This window comes from Hemiscyllium ocellatum, chromosome 11 (assembly GCF_020745735.1).
Source record: "Hemiscyllium ocellatum isolate sHemOce1 chromosome 11, sHemOce1.pat.X.cur, whole genome shotgun sequence".
NCBI classification, from domain to species: Eukaryota; Metazoa; Chordata; class Chondrichthyes; order Orectolobiformes; family Hemiscylliidae; genus Hemiscyllium; species Hemiscyllium ocellatum.
In genome coordinates, this window is record NC_083411.1 from 14,910,165 (window position 1) to 14,925,894 (window position 15,730).

Here is a 15,730-nt window from a genome sequence, read left to right on the forward strand (position 1 = left end):
GAGGGAAGAGCAAGGGCAGCAGATCCAGGGGACCCTGGATGTCAAGAGTCTAATAAAGAAAAAGACGCATTAGTTAATACAGGGCATTAAAAGCAGGTTAAAATCTTCTAGCAGAAAGTGAGGACTGCAGATGCTGGAGATCAGAGCTGAAAATGTGTTGCTGGAAAAGCGCAGCAGGTCAGGCAGCATCTAAGGAGCAGGAGAATCGACGTTTCAGACACGAGCCCTTCTTCAGGAATTCCTGAAGAAGGGTTCATGCCCGAAACATCGATTCTCCTGCTCCTCGGATGCTGCCTGACCTGCTGTGCTTTTCCAGCAACACATTTTCAGCATTAAAAGCAGGTGACAATTTTCAGAAATATAGACAGTCTATGGTCTGCGTGAAAATAAATTAGGAGGGAAAAGAGGGACTATGAAATATCTATGGCAGATAGAATCAAGAAAACCTCCAAGGCATTTTATAACTATAATAAGTTAAAGAGAATTACAAGATAAAGGGTGTGGCCTATTAGAGACCAAAGGGGCAATCTGTGCATGGAACCGGAGATGTGAGTAACGCCTTAAATGAACTAACAGACGAGAAAGGCATTGTAGGCAGGAATTTCAGTTGGGATGGTGAGGTTCTAGAATATGTTAACATTAATAAGAAGGAGGTATTAGATGTTTTGGCAGGCATAAAGGACCGTAAATCCCCATGGCCCAATGAAATGTATCTCAGGGTGCTGTGTGAGGCAAAGGAGGAGATTGCTGGAGCCCTGGTGGAGACATTTAATACTTTGCTGGCTACAGGTGAAATGCCAGATGACTGGAGGATAGTTAATGTGGTTTCTTTGTGCAAGAAAGGCAGCAGGGATAGGCCAGGTACTCACAGACCAGTTAGTCTGATGTCAGTGGTAGGGAAATTATTGGAAAAATTTCTGAAAGACAGGATAAATCGATACTTGAAAGGCAAGGGACTGATCAGAGATCTGTGGAAGAGCACAGCAGTTCAGGCAGCATCAGAGGAGATTTTACTGGTCCTCAGATGCTGCCTGAACTGCTGTGTTCTTCTAGCACCACTAATCCAGAGACATATCTTAGACCAGAGGTCTGTAGTATTGGGCTTCAAAATTATATCCCCAAACCGGATCATTAAGGATTAAGTTTTAAGAGTTAATTGGACACGATAATTGAAACAAAGTGGAAAAATACAAGAAAACAGCCCTGATGTAAAAAATACCAGCCTGTTTTGTCTGGGAGGTAACTGCATAACCTTAATTGTCTGGGGGAACCATTCTTTTATGTATTTAACACAGCCGTCTGGAGATGTTTTCATCTTGTTGTCTGCACAGTGGAATGCAGGGAAAAGTATGAAAGTACCACGATATGGTGATACAGCACATAACCAGAATAGTATTAGTATCAGGGACTTTGTCCCATTGTTGGACTTTCCCATCAGACCGGGGTCATGGGTCTTGACCACCAGCTGGGGTTGGTAAGACTGGGGCCACAGAATCTGAGATAAAATTCTAAGTGCCAACCATCCAAAATCCCTGGCGTGAAGACAAGGATGTGAGACTCATTAGTTTGCATATGTATAAAGTAATTTAAACTAATAGATTTGCACATTTGCTTGTGTATACATAAAGTAGATTAGACTACTTACAGTGTGGAAACAGGCCCTTTGGCCCAACAAGTCCACATTGACCCACCTAAGTGCAACCCACCCAGACCCATTCCCCTAACACTACAGGCAATTTAGCATGGCCAATTCATCTAACATGCACATTTTTGGACTGTAGGATGAAACCAGAGCACCCAGAGGAAACCCACACAGACACAGGGAGAATGTGCAAACTCCACACAGACAGTGCCTAAGGTGGGTATTGAACCCGGGTCTTTGGCACTATGAGGCAGCAGTGCTAACCACTGTGCCACCATGTATAGCTGTATATTGAAGTGCACATATCTTCTTATAATTATTGCAATCAGACATTGAAGAACCCATTAGGTACTTTCAGTCTAACAACACAAGTTTAAGGTGAGGAGTAGATGGTTTAGAGGGGATCTGAGGAGTTATTTTCACCAAGATAGTGGTGGAGAAATGGAATGTGTTGACTGAGATGGCATATACTCGTGCACCACTCAAGACATATTTGGATGAGTACTTAAAATGCCAGAGCATAGTGGGCCAAGTGCAGGAAATGGGATTAGTATAGTTTGGTGTTTGGTCAGTATAGACATAGTGGGCCAAAGGGCCTGTTTCTATACTGAATGACTCTGTGACTCAATGACCATAACAGCCAATGCAGTGCTTGCAATGAATACCAAGCTAAACAAACCAGAGATGCGTATGATATGTAATTGCAGTCAGCCCATGGAGCTAGACTGAAACAGAGCTCTTGGCACTCCAGTCAGAAACGGAATATCTTGTTACTTCCAACTACTATTCTGGATGTTAGACCAGCTGATGTCAATGCCTACCAAGTGAGATTGTAGAATTTCTGAAAACACTTTACAGGAATCGTATTCCAGAACTTTCAGTGTAAAGTATGACTCCAACTCACATAGAGTTTCCCATGGTTAAGCCCCAGCTGATGTCAGATCCCAAAATGAAATCAATTTGATACATTTTGTTTTCTTCCCATTTGTAGTGGTGGCTTTTCTCTGAAATACAAATATGCAAGCCTGCAGATTTGGTTTTAACAATAAAACAGAAGTTTATGACACAAAAGGAATAAGAACAAAATAAAACAAAGCAAGCCTCATAAATGTAAGTTTGAAAGACTTCAAAGCACATTTTCCTGTCCTTTGATCTGTAAAGCCTTTGCATTGAAGCATAACACAACTAAGATCTTAGACTTAATGATACGGAGGTGCTGGTATTGGACTAGAGTGGGGCGGACAAAGTCAGAAGTCACACAAGACCAGATTATAGTCTAACAGGTTTATTTGAAATCACCAGCTTTTAGAGTGCTTCATCAGGTGAGGTCATTTCCTTACCTACTCTGAACTACCTGTTTTTTTCCAGGAAAAAGTATTCTGGCATCTCAGCCCAAATACGTTTCCTTCAATCTGTCAAAAAGCTTTCAAATCTCTGGATTTTTCCAAACTAAATCAATCATTGATATTATACACTGAGAAGCAGAGTGAAGGGCAGAAGATACTCAATCTCTCTGCAGTGTTATGCAACCCACTAGGATGTTTGATGCTTCACTCAGTCCCCAAACCAATAGCATAACCTCAAGGGATGTCTGCCTTTGTTTCTGCTGCACCCAATAGTGCATCTTCACATCTAGATAAGCATTTGCCTGTCCACCTCTTCTGTTTTGTAACACATTCCAAATGATCGAATGGAAAGATGGTCAAATATAAAAACATGAGTTGATGGCCAAGCTGAACCATCAGAGCATGGAATGAGGTTGTGTATGATCAAGTATCAAACTCATCACAGAGTCCACAAGTCTAGCTTCCATCCTGAGCATTACCAATTGATGTAGGTATCAGTTTAGCAGATGTGACCACTTTACCCGAAATACATCAGTATTGATCTGATTAGTATTCATCGAATTACATTTTGTTACAGTGTAAATGGACACTCACCTCCAAACGGAGACCACTGTGATGAGACTTACTCACACACTCTACGACTGCAAAAATGATGACCGATTGCCATCACATAATTTTCATTAATTGTCAACCAAGGTTTTATAAATCTGCCGCTAATATTGGAAGAGACAAAAAGAAAATTCTGTGACAATTCTTTTTCTCTCTCTTTGTACCACCTGAACCTGCTGGTGAATGCTGGCAACAGTGAGTTGTCATGGAAACAGAATGCTCTTTAGTTTGGAGTGAATGTTTCAAGTATCTCTCCACCCAATAAGAACATCTACTGAGACCGGGAAATGGGGCAACCATATAGTCATGAGTGCTGTGAGTTCTAATATTATTCATTCTGTAACTTAACCCTTTTTTGGCTGAAAATAAAGCCTACACACTTTCGGGAGAATGTTTTGGAAACTTCATAGAAACATTTAATTATGAGGAGTGGGCAAAAACAAACTCTGCTGATTGGAATCATAAGGAGACATTTAGTAATGAGAGTGTCAAGGCTTTTCCAGGATAGACTGGAATATAGATTTGAGGTTACAATCAGATCAGCTGTAATTGTAATTGTTTGATAGCACAGGTTAGAGGGCCTCCTCCTGCTACCAACTCCTATGTTCAGCTGTACTTTCAAATGTTCAGTTTTGTACAATGCTTTCAACTTTGTGAGTACAATTATTGTCCAGTAAACAGTGCTAAGTAATCTTACACAAGAGGGTATATAAGATATATAAAGTCAGACACTAGCCAATTGAAGTTCCTTACCTGCTTATCATATTAACACTTTTCTAAATATTTCTTCTTTGGTAAAAAGATGTTCTGTTGGGTGGGATTGGGGATAAAGTTGTTGAACAAACCATTAGAATGTCCACATTTCCCTCCAACTTGCAAGCCATCCTGAACTGCACCTTTATTGTTAACCCTTCACTAATTGCTGGTTGCAGATGCTTGATCGCCTTATTGAGAGCAGTATGGAAGTCCCTCCACCACATGGATTGCTGGGGCAGGGGCGGAGTGACAGGCGTGCAAGCAGAATTTTCACTACTTTTTCAAGACTAACTGTTAATTGTGTATGATGTTAAATTGTACGGATTGCTCACTGGGAAAGCATGCTGGAAATCAAGCCCTCACTGTTTGGATTAGGAATTGGCTGGCTGGAAGGAGACAGAGGGTAGTAGTTGATGGACTAAGTTCATCTTGGAGTGCAGTTACTAGCGGTGTACCACAAGGATCTGTTTTGGGACCATTGCTTTTTGTTATCTTTATAAATGATCTAGAGGAAGGGCTTGAAAGCTGGGTAAGCAAGTTTGCGGATGACACAAAAGTCAGTGGAGTTGTGGATAGTGAGGAAGGAAGTGGTAGGTTACAGCGGGATATAGATAAGTTGCAGAGCTGGGCAGAAAGGTGGCAAATGGAATTCAATGTAGCTAAGTGTGAAGTCATTCACTTTGGTAGGAGTAACAAGATGATGGATTACTGGGCTAATGGTAGGCTACTTGGTAGTGTGGATGAGCAGAGGGATCTTGGTGTCCATGTACACAGATCTCTGAAAGTTGCCACCCAGGTAAATAGTGCTGTGAGGAAGGCATATGGTGTACTGGGCTTTATTGGTAGAGGAATTGAGTTCCGGAGTCCTGAGGTCATGTTGCAACTGTATAAGACTCTGGTGCGGCCTCATCTGGAGTATTGTGTGCAGTTTTGGTCGCCATACTATAGGAAGGATGTGGAGGCATTGGAACGAGTGCAGAGGAGGTTTACCAGGATGTTGCCTGGAATGGTAGGAAAATCTTATGAGGAAAGGCTGAGGCACTTGGGGCTGTTCTCATTGGAGAAGAGAAGGTTTAGGGGAGATTTGATAGAGGTGTATAAGATGATTAGGGGTTTAGATAGGGTCGACACTGAGAACCTTTTACCGCTAATGGAGTCAGGTGTTACTAGGGGACACAGCTTTAAATTAAGGGGTGGTAGGTATAGGACAGATGTTAGGGGTAGATTCTTTACACAGCGGGTTGTGAGTTCATGGAATGCCCTGCCAGTAGCAGTGGTGAACTCTCCTTCTTTATGGTCATTTAAGCGGGCATTGGATAGGCATTTGGAAGTTATTGGGCTAGTGTAGGTTAGGTAGGATTCGGTTGGCGCAACATCGAGGGCCGAAGGGCCTGTACTGCGCTGTATCTTTCTATGTTCTATGTTCCTGGAGTGGTCACAAAAGTTAAAGATTTTAAAAAAATGCAGAAGTCTCCAATTTACCTGACTTTCAGACCCAGGTTGACAGAAAACATGGTCCAGGTTTCCTCACTTAATCAGAATTACTTTTCATTACAAATAAATAGACTCGAGCTACAGCTAATTAATTATGAACCATTCAGATGAGTCTAATAATTAAAACTCTAAGCCCTTTATAAACTCTCCTGTTACACACACACGAACACAAAAATAAGGGTGCTATGGGAGGAGGGAAGGACTAGAAAGACTGTTCAGTAGTTTGTGTACAGGGATTTCTGAGGTGATACTTTTGCTGATCATAACATTGCTTCCCAGGCTTCCTTCTCCATGTACATCACTTACTTGCAGGAGGCACAGGGTGGCTAGATCATGTTTATAGTCTTTTGACTTCTGTTATAATTCACAGTTTACAACAATTGGAAAGGGAAAATAATTTGGCTATCTTGAGATACTTTTTACCACAGAGCAAAACAGCTCCTCCCTGGCAGAGCTCTAATGTTTCCCACCAAAATGTTCATACCACTAAGCTGTTCAGATAACTGGTAATCAGTCACATAGTTGTTGGCAGGCGGTAGATGGTTGCATTGCTTACTCGTTATTAGTCCACAAACCAGTTACTTTTTGTCAGCCAGAACTCTATTTGTACACATCCCTTGGCTCAAACTCACCTGAAAATTAGACTTCCACTATTGTTTCAACAAGCAGTTGTGTAAACATTACATACAATGAGTGCCGCGATGCGTGCTCTTAAAAGGTGAAGCAATCCTTTACTAATTCTTTTTACTTTAACAATTTTCCCATGTCAGTCCACAGTCAGGAACATTAAAAAAAATAAAAGAAATGGCTTTTATGGGTGTGGCATGAATTTACTCAGTATTCACTTGACTCCTGTCAATTGGAACAGAATAAAACAATGGTTAATATAAACAGAAAATATTGGAGAAACTAAGATGTGTCAGAATCTGTGAAAAACAAAGTTAATGTTTAAGGTCTGATATGATTCACCTTCAGAACTTAAAGATTGTAATGTGATTTGTTTATAAAAAATACACAGATAAAAGAACAGCAGGCAATTCAGCCCTTCAAACCTGCTCTACTATTCATGATGATCATGGTTTGTGATCAGCCTCCATTTCTTTCTGAGGAACTTCTAAAGTTGTGTAACTCTTTGAGAGAGGAAAGGGAACACAATTTACAAAATAAACCATGATAAATTGGAACAGGTATAAGCCGTTTGGTCCCTCAAGCCTACTCCACCGTTCAATTAGATCATGGCTAATCCCACATTCCTCATAACCACTTTCCTGCGCTTTCCCCATAACCCTCAATTCCCCTACTGAACAAGAATCTATCTCAGCCTTAAATATACACAAGAATTCAGTCCCCAGCTTTATATGGCAAGGAGTTTCAAAGGCTTGCAACCCTCAGAGAAGAAATTCCTCTTCATCTCAGTCTTTAATTAGCACCACTTCACTCTGAGACTATGCCCTCTGGTCCTAGACTGTCCAACGAAGAGAAACATCTGCTCAGCATTTACACTGCCAAGCCCCTCAAGAATCTAATATTTCAATTCTTCTGAACTCCAGTGAATAGAGTCCTTGTTTAGCTTTGCTCATCAGACAATCCCTCTATACCAGGGATTGTCTGAGTGAACCTTCTCTGAACTGCCTCCAATGAAACTATATCTTTCCTTAAACAAGGGGATCAAAACCACTATCTATTCTAGGTGTGCTCTCACCAGCACCTTGCATAGTTTCAGCAAGACTTAGATTCACAGAGATTCACAACACGGAAACAGACCCTTCGGTCCAACTCGTCCATGCCCACCAGTTATCCTAAGCTAATCCAGTCCAATTTGCCAGCATGTGCCCCATATCCCTCCGAACCCTTCCTATTCATTTACCCATCCAAATGCCTTTTAAATGCTGCAATTGTACCAGTCTCCACCACTTCCTCTGGCAGCTCGTTCCATACATATACCACCCTCTGCATGAAAATGTTCCCTTAGGTTACTTTTATATCATGCTCCTCTCACCCTAAACCTATGCCCTCTCGTTCTGGATTTCCCCAGCTGAGGGAAAAGACTTTATCTATTTATCCTATCCAAGCCTGTCAGGATTTTATAAACTTCTATAAGGACACCCCTCAGCCTCTGACGCTCCAGAGAAAACAGCCCCAGCCTGTTCAGCATCTCCCTGTAGCTCAAATCCTCCAACCCTGGCAACATCCTTGTAAATCTTTTCTGAACCCTTTCAAGTTTCACAACATCCTTCCAATATGAAGGAGACCAGAATTGCACATAATATTCCAAAAGTGGCCTAATCAATGTCCTGTACAGCTGCAACATGACCTCACAACTCCGATACTGAATGCTCTGACCAATAAAGGAAAGCATACCAAACACCTTCACTATCCCATCTACCTGCAACTCTACTTCCAAGGAACTATGAACCTGTACTCTAAGGTCCTTGTTCAGTAACACTCCCTAGGACCTTATCATGAAGCGTACAAGTCCTCCAACACCACCCTCTGTCTTCTACCTTTTAGCCAGTCCTGTATCCAAATGGCTAGTCCCCCCTGTATTCCATGAGATCTAACCTGCTAACCAGGCTCCCATGGGGAACCTTGTTGAACGCCTTACTGAAGTCCATATCAATCATGGTCATCGCTCTACCCTCATCAATTCTCTTTGTTACTTCTTCAAAAACCTCAATCAAATTCGTGTTACATTACTTCCCATGCACAAAGCTATGCTCACAATCCCTAATCACTCCTTGCCCTTCCAAATACATGTAAATCCTGTCCCTCAGGATTCCCTCAAATAACCTGCCCACCACCGATGTCAGGCTCATTGGTCAATAGTTCTCTGGCTTTTTCCTTAACACCTTTAATAGATAGTGGCATCACGTTAGCCAACCTCTGTCTTCTGGCACCTCACCTGTGACTATCAATGATACAAATATTTCAGCAAAGAGACAGCAATCACCTCCCTACCTACCCACAGAGCTCTAGGGTACACCCGAACAGATTCTGGGGATTTATCCACTTTTATGCATTTCAAGACATCTAGCACCTTCTCCACTGTAATATGGACATTTTTCAAGATGTCACCGTCTGTTTCCCCACATTCTATATCTTTCATGCCCTTCTCCACAGTAAACACTGATGCAAAATACTCATTTAATATCTCACCCATCTCCTGCGGCTCCACACAAAGGCCGCCTTGCTGATCTTTGAGGGACCCTATTCTCTCCCTAGTTATCCTTTTGTCCATAATGTATTTATAAAAACCCTTTGGATTCTCCTTAACTCTATTTTCCAAAAGCTATGTCATGTCTCCTTTTTGCCCTCCTAATTTCCCTCTTAAGTATACCCCTATGGCCTTCATACTCTAAGGATTCACTCAATCTATTTCCTTCTTTTTCTTAACCATAACTTCAATTTCTCTAGTCAACCAGCATTCCCTACACTTACCAGCTTTCCCTTTCATCCTAACAGCAATATACTGTTTCTGGACTTGCGTCATCTCATTTCTGAAGGCTACTCATTTTCCTTTACCTGCGAACATCTGTTCTCAATCAGCTTTTGAAAGTTCTTGCCTAATACCATCAAAATTAGCCTTCCTCTAATTTAGAACTTCAACTTTTAGATCTGGTCTATCCTTTTCCATTACTATTTTAAAACTAATAGCATTATGGTTGCTGGTCCCAAAGTGTTCCCCCACTGACACCTCAGTCACCTGCCCTGCCTTAATTCCCAAGAGTAGGTCAAGTTTTGCACCTTCTCTAGTAGGTACATCCACATACTGAATCAGAAAATTTTCTTGAATACGCTTAACAAATTCCTCCCCATTTAAACCCTTAACACTACTGTGTCTGCGTTTGGAAAGTTAAAATCCCCTCCCCTAACCAACCTGCTTTTCTTACAGATAGTTGAGATCTCCTTACAAATGTTTCTCAATTTTCTGCTGACTAGTAGGGTTTTAGAAATATAATCCCAACAAGGTGATCATCCCTTATTTCTCAGTTCAACCCAAATAACTTCCTTGGATGTATTCTCAGGAATATCTTTCCTCAGTACAGCTGTAATGCTATCCCTTATCAAAAATGCCACTCCCCCTTTTTTGTCTCCCTCGCCCCCATTTCTATCCGTCCTACAACAATTGTATCCTGGAACATTAAGTTGCCAGTCCTGTCCTTCCCTGAGCCACATTTCCGTAATTGCTATGATATCCCAGTCCCATATTCCTAATCATGCCCTGAGTTCATCTGCCTTCCCTGTTGCATTGAAATAAATGCAGTTTATCAGTGCTACCTTGTTCTCTGCTTTGTCCCTGCCTACTCTGTTTGACTCGCTCCTTTTCCCAACTGTCATAGTCTCAGATTGATCTCCTCCTTTGCTATTTCCCTGGGTCCCCTCCTGTCCACCTTACTAACTTAAATCCTCCTGAGCCACTCTAGCATATCTCCCTGTCAGTATGTTAGCCCCCTTCCAATTCAGATACAATCCGTCCTTCTTGTACAGGTCACTTCTACATCAGAAGAGATTCCAATAACCCAAAAATGTGAGCCCTTCTCCCATGTAACAGCTTTTCAGCCACACATTCATTTGTTCTACCCTCCTAACCCTCCCCTCACTAGGTTGTGGCTGTAGCACCAGGCGTAATCCAAATACTCCTAATGAAGGGCTTTTGCCCTCAATGTTGATTTTCCTGCTCCTTGGATGCTGCCTGACCTGCTGTGCTTTTCCAGCACCACTCTAATCTAGATTCTGACCTCCAGCATCTGCAGTACTCACTTTTGCCTAGCAATCCAAACACTACTGCCCTCGAGGACCTCTTTTTTAAATTCCTGCCTAACTTTCTATATTGTCCCTTCAGAATCTCATCCTTTTCCCTACCTGTGTCATTTGTCCCAGTGTGTACAAAGACCTCCTGTTGGTCCCTCTCCGCTTTGAGAACATTCTGCACCCTCTGAGGCTCCTTGATCCTGGCACCAGGGAGGCAACCCATCATTCTGATTTTTCGCTGCTGGCCACAGAAATGTCTGTCAGTGCCTCTGACTAGAGAGTTCCCTATCACAATTGATCACTTGGAACTCGATCTACCCAATTACATTAGATCCTGTCTCGATACCAGAAACATGGCTGTGTGCGCTACATTCACCCCGAGAGTCAATCACCCCCTACATTTTCTAAACAGCATACTTGTTTGAAAATGGGGATAGCCACAGAAGACTCCTGCACTACTTGCCTACCTCTTCTGGGTTAACCCATCTATTGGACTGTATCTGCAGCTTTTCTCTATTCCAAGAACTGCCATACATCACAACCTTTGGCTCTTGTAAATTCCTCATTGTTTCTAACGGTTGTTCCAACCGATCCATTTGATCTGATAGGATTTGCAACAAAGGACACTTCCTGTAGCTCTAATTCTTAATAACACAAACTCTCCTTAACCATTCACATCTGACAAGAGCATATCACTCTACAAAAGGCCATCGTTGCTCCTTCACAATCTACAGACCCAGAAAATAGCAGTCATTTTGCTTGAAAAAAAGTGCTCCAGGCTAATTTAATGCTTTTGTTTAGATTTTTAAAAAATTAATTGAGAGATTTCAATAAAACATGTAATCAAGGAAGAACTCACTCTACTCACTACTGTAGACTTATAAGCAAGGTTACACATTAAAAAGTATGCACTTATCGGTTCCTGTGCTGTGAGCTCTCCCACACAGGTTCCTCCAAGACCAGTTGCGAATTTCACTGTTTGTTAAGTTTTCATAGAGGCACTCTGCTGGTCAGAGATACAAGACTTCAAACAGCAAAGACAGTAACTGCGCATATTCACTGGTGTGTCACTGAGCAGTGCAGGTTCCTTTCTCTTTCTCTCCTTCACTGATCATGTGTCCCTTGTTTGTCCTTCTCCCTTTTAAACATACCGTTGTTTTGAATTTTATTCTCCAAAGCTCCAAAACAATGCAACAGCATAAAACAGTAACTGGTGCTCCTGGAATTCAAGGAAATCACCTCTGACACCTAAAATACCTCAAAAAAAAGGAGCAGCTCTTACAGCCACAATATTTTTCCTCCCCTCAATCTTGGATTACCCACATGTTCTAAATACATAATAAAACTGTTCAGCCTTCAATAAATAATAATGCATGCAAAAAAAAGTTTGTCATAATACCAGTTACTAACACAATGGGTTTGACAAGTGACACAAATGGCATCAAACATGAAGAATACCTTTTGATTGTCTAGTGCACCATCTAGTGGCTCTAAAGCCTTATGGAGTTTAGCCAATGCAGACTAACAAACTTGAGTTGCAGGAATAGGTTAGGCATGAATTGTCTAATTTGGATTCTGGCGCTTCATGATTTGAAGCTCTGGCCTAGTTCAGCCAAATGCTGTTCCAGAATTTCCCCGTACTACAACTGCTGAAAATGTGTTGCTGGAAAAGCGCAGCAGGTCAGGCAGCATCCAAGGAGCAGGAGAATCGACGTTTCGGGCATGAGCCCTTCTTCCTGAAAGAAGGGCTCATGCCCGAAACGTCGATTCTCTTGCTCCTTGGATGCTGCCTGACCTGCTGCGCTTTTCCAGCAACACATTTTCAGCTCTGATCTCCAGCATCTGCAGTCCTCACTTTCTCCATACTACAACTGGTCATGTTTCTGTAGTTGCTCTGTCATTTATGCAGTTTACTTGATGCACTAACCCATGCAGTTGGAGTCACAGGGCTGTACCATCTCAACAATGGCAGGGCTCCATGCCATATCCAAAATGATGCTGCAGTCCCCATTCTAGAAGCACCAGCACTCTCAACAACTGCCGAGGATGCAGGAGGGCAGCTTGTGGAGGCAGCTGCACACGTGGAAGTGAAGTTGCTTTCAAACAGATCCAATATCTGCAATCCGCATCCATGAACATCAGCTAGCCACAAAACGACACGACCAGCTATCTCTAGTAGCCATACACTCAGACAACCAGCAACATGAATTTGACTGGGAAAACACCACTATCACAGAACAAGCCAGACAGAGAACAGCCAGAGAATTCCTAGAAGCATGGCATTCATCCACAAACTCCATTAACAGACACATTGACCTGGACACCATATACAAACCACTACAGCTGAAACTGACACCCGGAAACGGCAAGAACGTCCATCAACAGACACATCGACCTGGACCCCACATACAAATCACTGCAGCTGAAACTGACACCCGGAAGCGGCAAGAACAAACCAATATAAATACCGGAAGAAACATCAAAGCAGCGCTTCACACGAGGCTCCAACAGCACTGATGATGTTCCCTAGCCAGGGAACGAAACGTTTGCAGCAAAAACTTCCAGCTCGGCGAGCAGAACCACAACAACAGATCCAATATTCATTCAGGGGATATCCAAAACACAGCGTGTGGACTTCAGCCATTCAATGGCTAACAAGTTCCGGAGCCATTTGGAGAAGTAGGGTACCATTTTAGAGAGGTCTAGGTACACCTTATGGACAAGGGCAATTATCACTTTAGGATTGACAGAAGCATACATGAATATAAAAAAAAGGGATCAATGGAACTGTCAAGGGATTTAAATTCCAAAGTTTGAAAAGAAAATCTCTGGACCTGAGAAATAGCACTTGCAATCTCACTCAATTATTTGCTCACATACACTTGCAGGGTTATAATTACAAAATTAGTTCTACAAAAGTGATCCACAACTTAAAGGTTATCACAACGGTAGCTTGTAAGTTCAGTTTGATGGACTGCTCCAGGTCTTTGGCATAGAGCTTTTAAATACAATTTATGTTTTCATATGGGATTAAGTGTTAAGGAACTAAATCCTATTGAATTTTTTTCTAACTTAATATTGCTGATAAGGAAAGACATTCCAAGTGTTTTATCTTGCACTCACCAGGACAATTTACAAGCATACAAGTACAAATAGGATCAGCATATTGATAGTGTAGGAGCACAAAATGCCAATTGGTTGACAAGTGTATGGTAGAGGCACTGGCATAGAGAAGGCACCAGTTCGACAACTGGCAGCTGGCTCAAGCTTTGTATTATAAGAACATTAAATCTAATGGGTCACAACAATACCTTAAGGAATGAACTGCCTGACCAAACAAACTGCCTCATTCTGTTCAATTTGAACACACTGTGCACACTTTTTCTTTCTGTAAGAAACAGGTGCCCTTGCACTAGTGTTTTGTAGCTTCCAGTATGTGCAAGTATGCCACATCGCGAGCACAACCGTCAACCCAAAATTGGTTATCACAATTTACAGCACACCCAACTGCATGCCTGATGTTGGCCAGTGTTGAGTTTTGCAAGTTGGGACTGGTTGGGTGTGGTTAGTATCTCGGAGATAGTGAGAATTGCAGATGTTAGAGAAGTCAGAGCCGATAAAGTGTGGTGCTGGAAAAAGCACAGCAGGTCAGGCAGCATCCAAGGAGCAAGAGAGTCGACATTTCAGGCATAACCCCTCATCAGGACTGCAGAAGGGTTATGCCTGCAATGTTGACTCTCTTGCTCCTCGGATGCTGCCTGACCTGCTGTGTTTTTTCCAGCACCACACTTTATTGACTGTGGTTAGTATCTTGGCTATTAAATACATTCAAACATACAAACTAAGGGCAGAAGTTGGATTTGGCCTTCAAGCCTGCTCCAATCAATGACCTTAAGACTGATCTGTTCATGCTCTGAATTCCACATTCCATCTCCATGAAAGGATCGATTCACCTCTGCTTTAAAAATATTCAGCAATCTCATCTCTGCCACATTCTCAGGCAGAGAATTCCAAAGTCATACAAACTTCAGAAAATAAATCTCATCTGTCCTAAAATGACACCTAATTTTAAAATAGAATCCTCCCAATTCTGGATTCTCAAGAATAAACATCCTTTCCTCATTCAACTTGCCAAGACTATTCAGGTTCTTATAAACATCACTCTTCTGAACTCCTGTGAAATCAAGATTAGTCTATCCAACCTTTCCTCACAAGACAATCATATCCCAAGTATCAACCAACCCAACCACCCCGTGGCACCAACCAACCCAACCATCCTGTGGCGCAACACTTCAACTCCCCCTCCCACTCTGTCAAGGACATGCAGGTCCTTGGACTCCTCCATCGCCAGACCATAGCAACACGACGGCTGGAGGAAGAGCACCTCATCTTCCGCCTAGGAACCCTCCAATCACAAGAGATGAACTCAGATTTCTCCAGTTTCCTCATTTCCCCTCCTCCCACCTTGTCTCAGTCAAATCCCTCGAACTCAGCACCGCCTTCCTAACCTGTAATCTTCTTCCTGACCTCTCCGCTCCCACCCCAGCCTATCACCCTCACCTTGACCTCCTTCCACCTATCGCATTTCCAACGCCCCTCCCCCAAGTCCCTCCTCCCTACCTTTTATCTTAGCCTGCTGGACACACTTTCCTCATTCCCGAGGAAGGGCTCATGCCCAAAACGTCGATTCTCCTGCTGTTTGGATGCTGCCTGACCTGCTGTGCTTTTCCAGCAACACATTTTCAGATGTGATCTCCAGCATCTGCAGTCCTCACTTTCTCCTTCCCAAGTATTACTCCATTTTTCTGAACAACCTCCAATGCATTTACTTTGTTAAGATCAAAACTGTGTAGTGTTCCAGGATAGTTCGCACTGATGATCTTTATGATGGAAGGATGCATTTACTTTACTGTTCAACATTTCTTGAAATAAATAGCATTGCAAAAGCCTTGGTAATCAGTTGCTGTATCCACGTAATGTTTTATGACCTATGAACTATTATGACGATCAAAGGGACTTGCCATCTGATATGGTCTCAGCCATTGGAATGAATGACCTACAGACCAAGCATCACACCAAACAAACTAACTCTAATATTAGTCATTTGCATGATAGAACATCATTTTGGCTA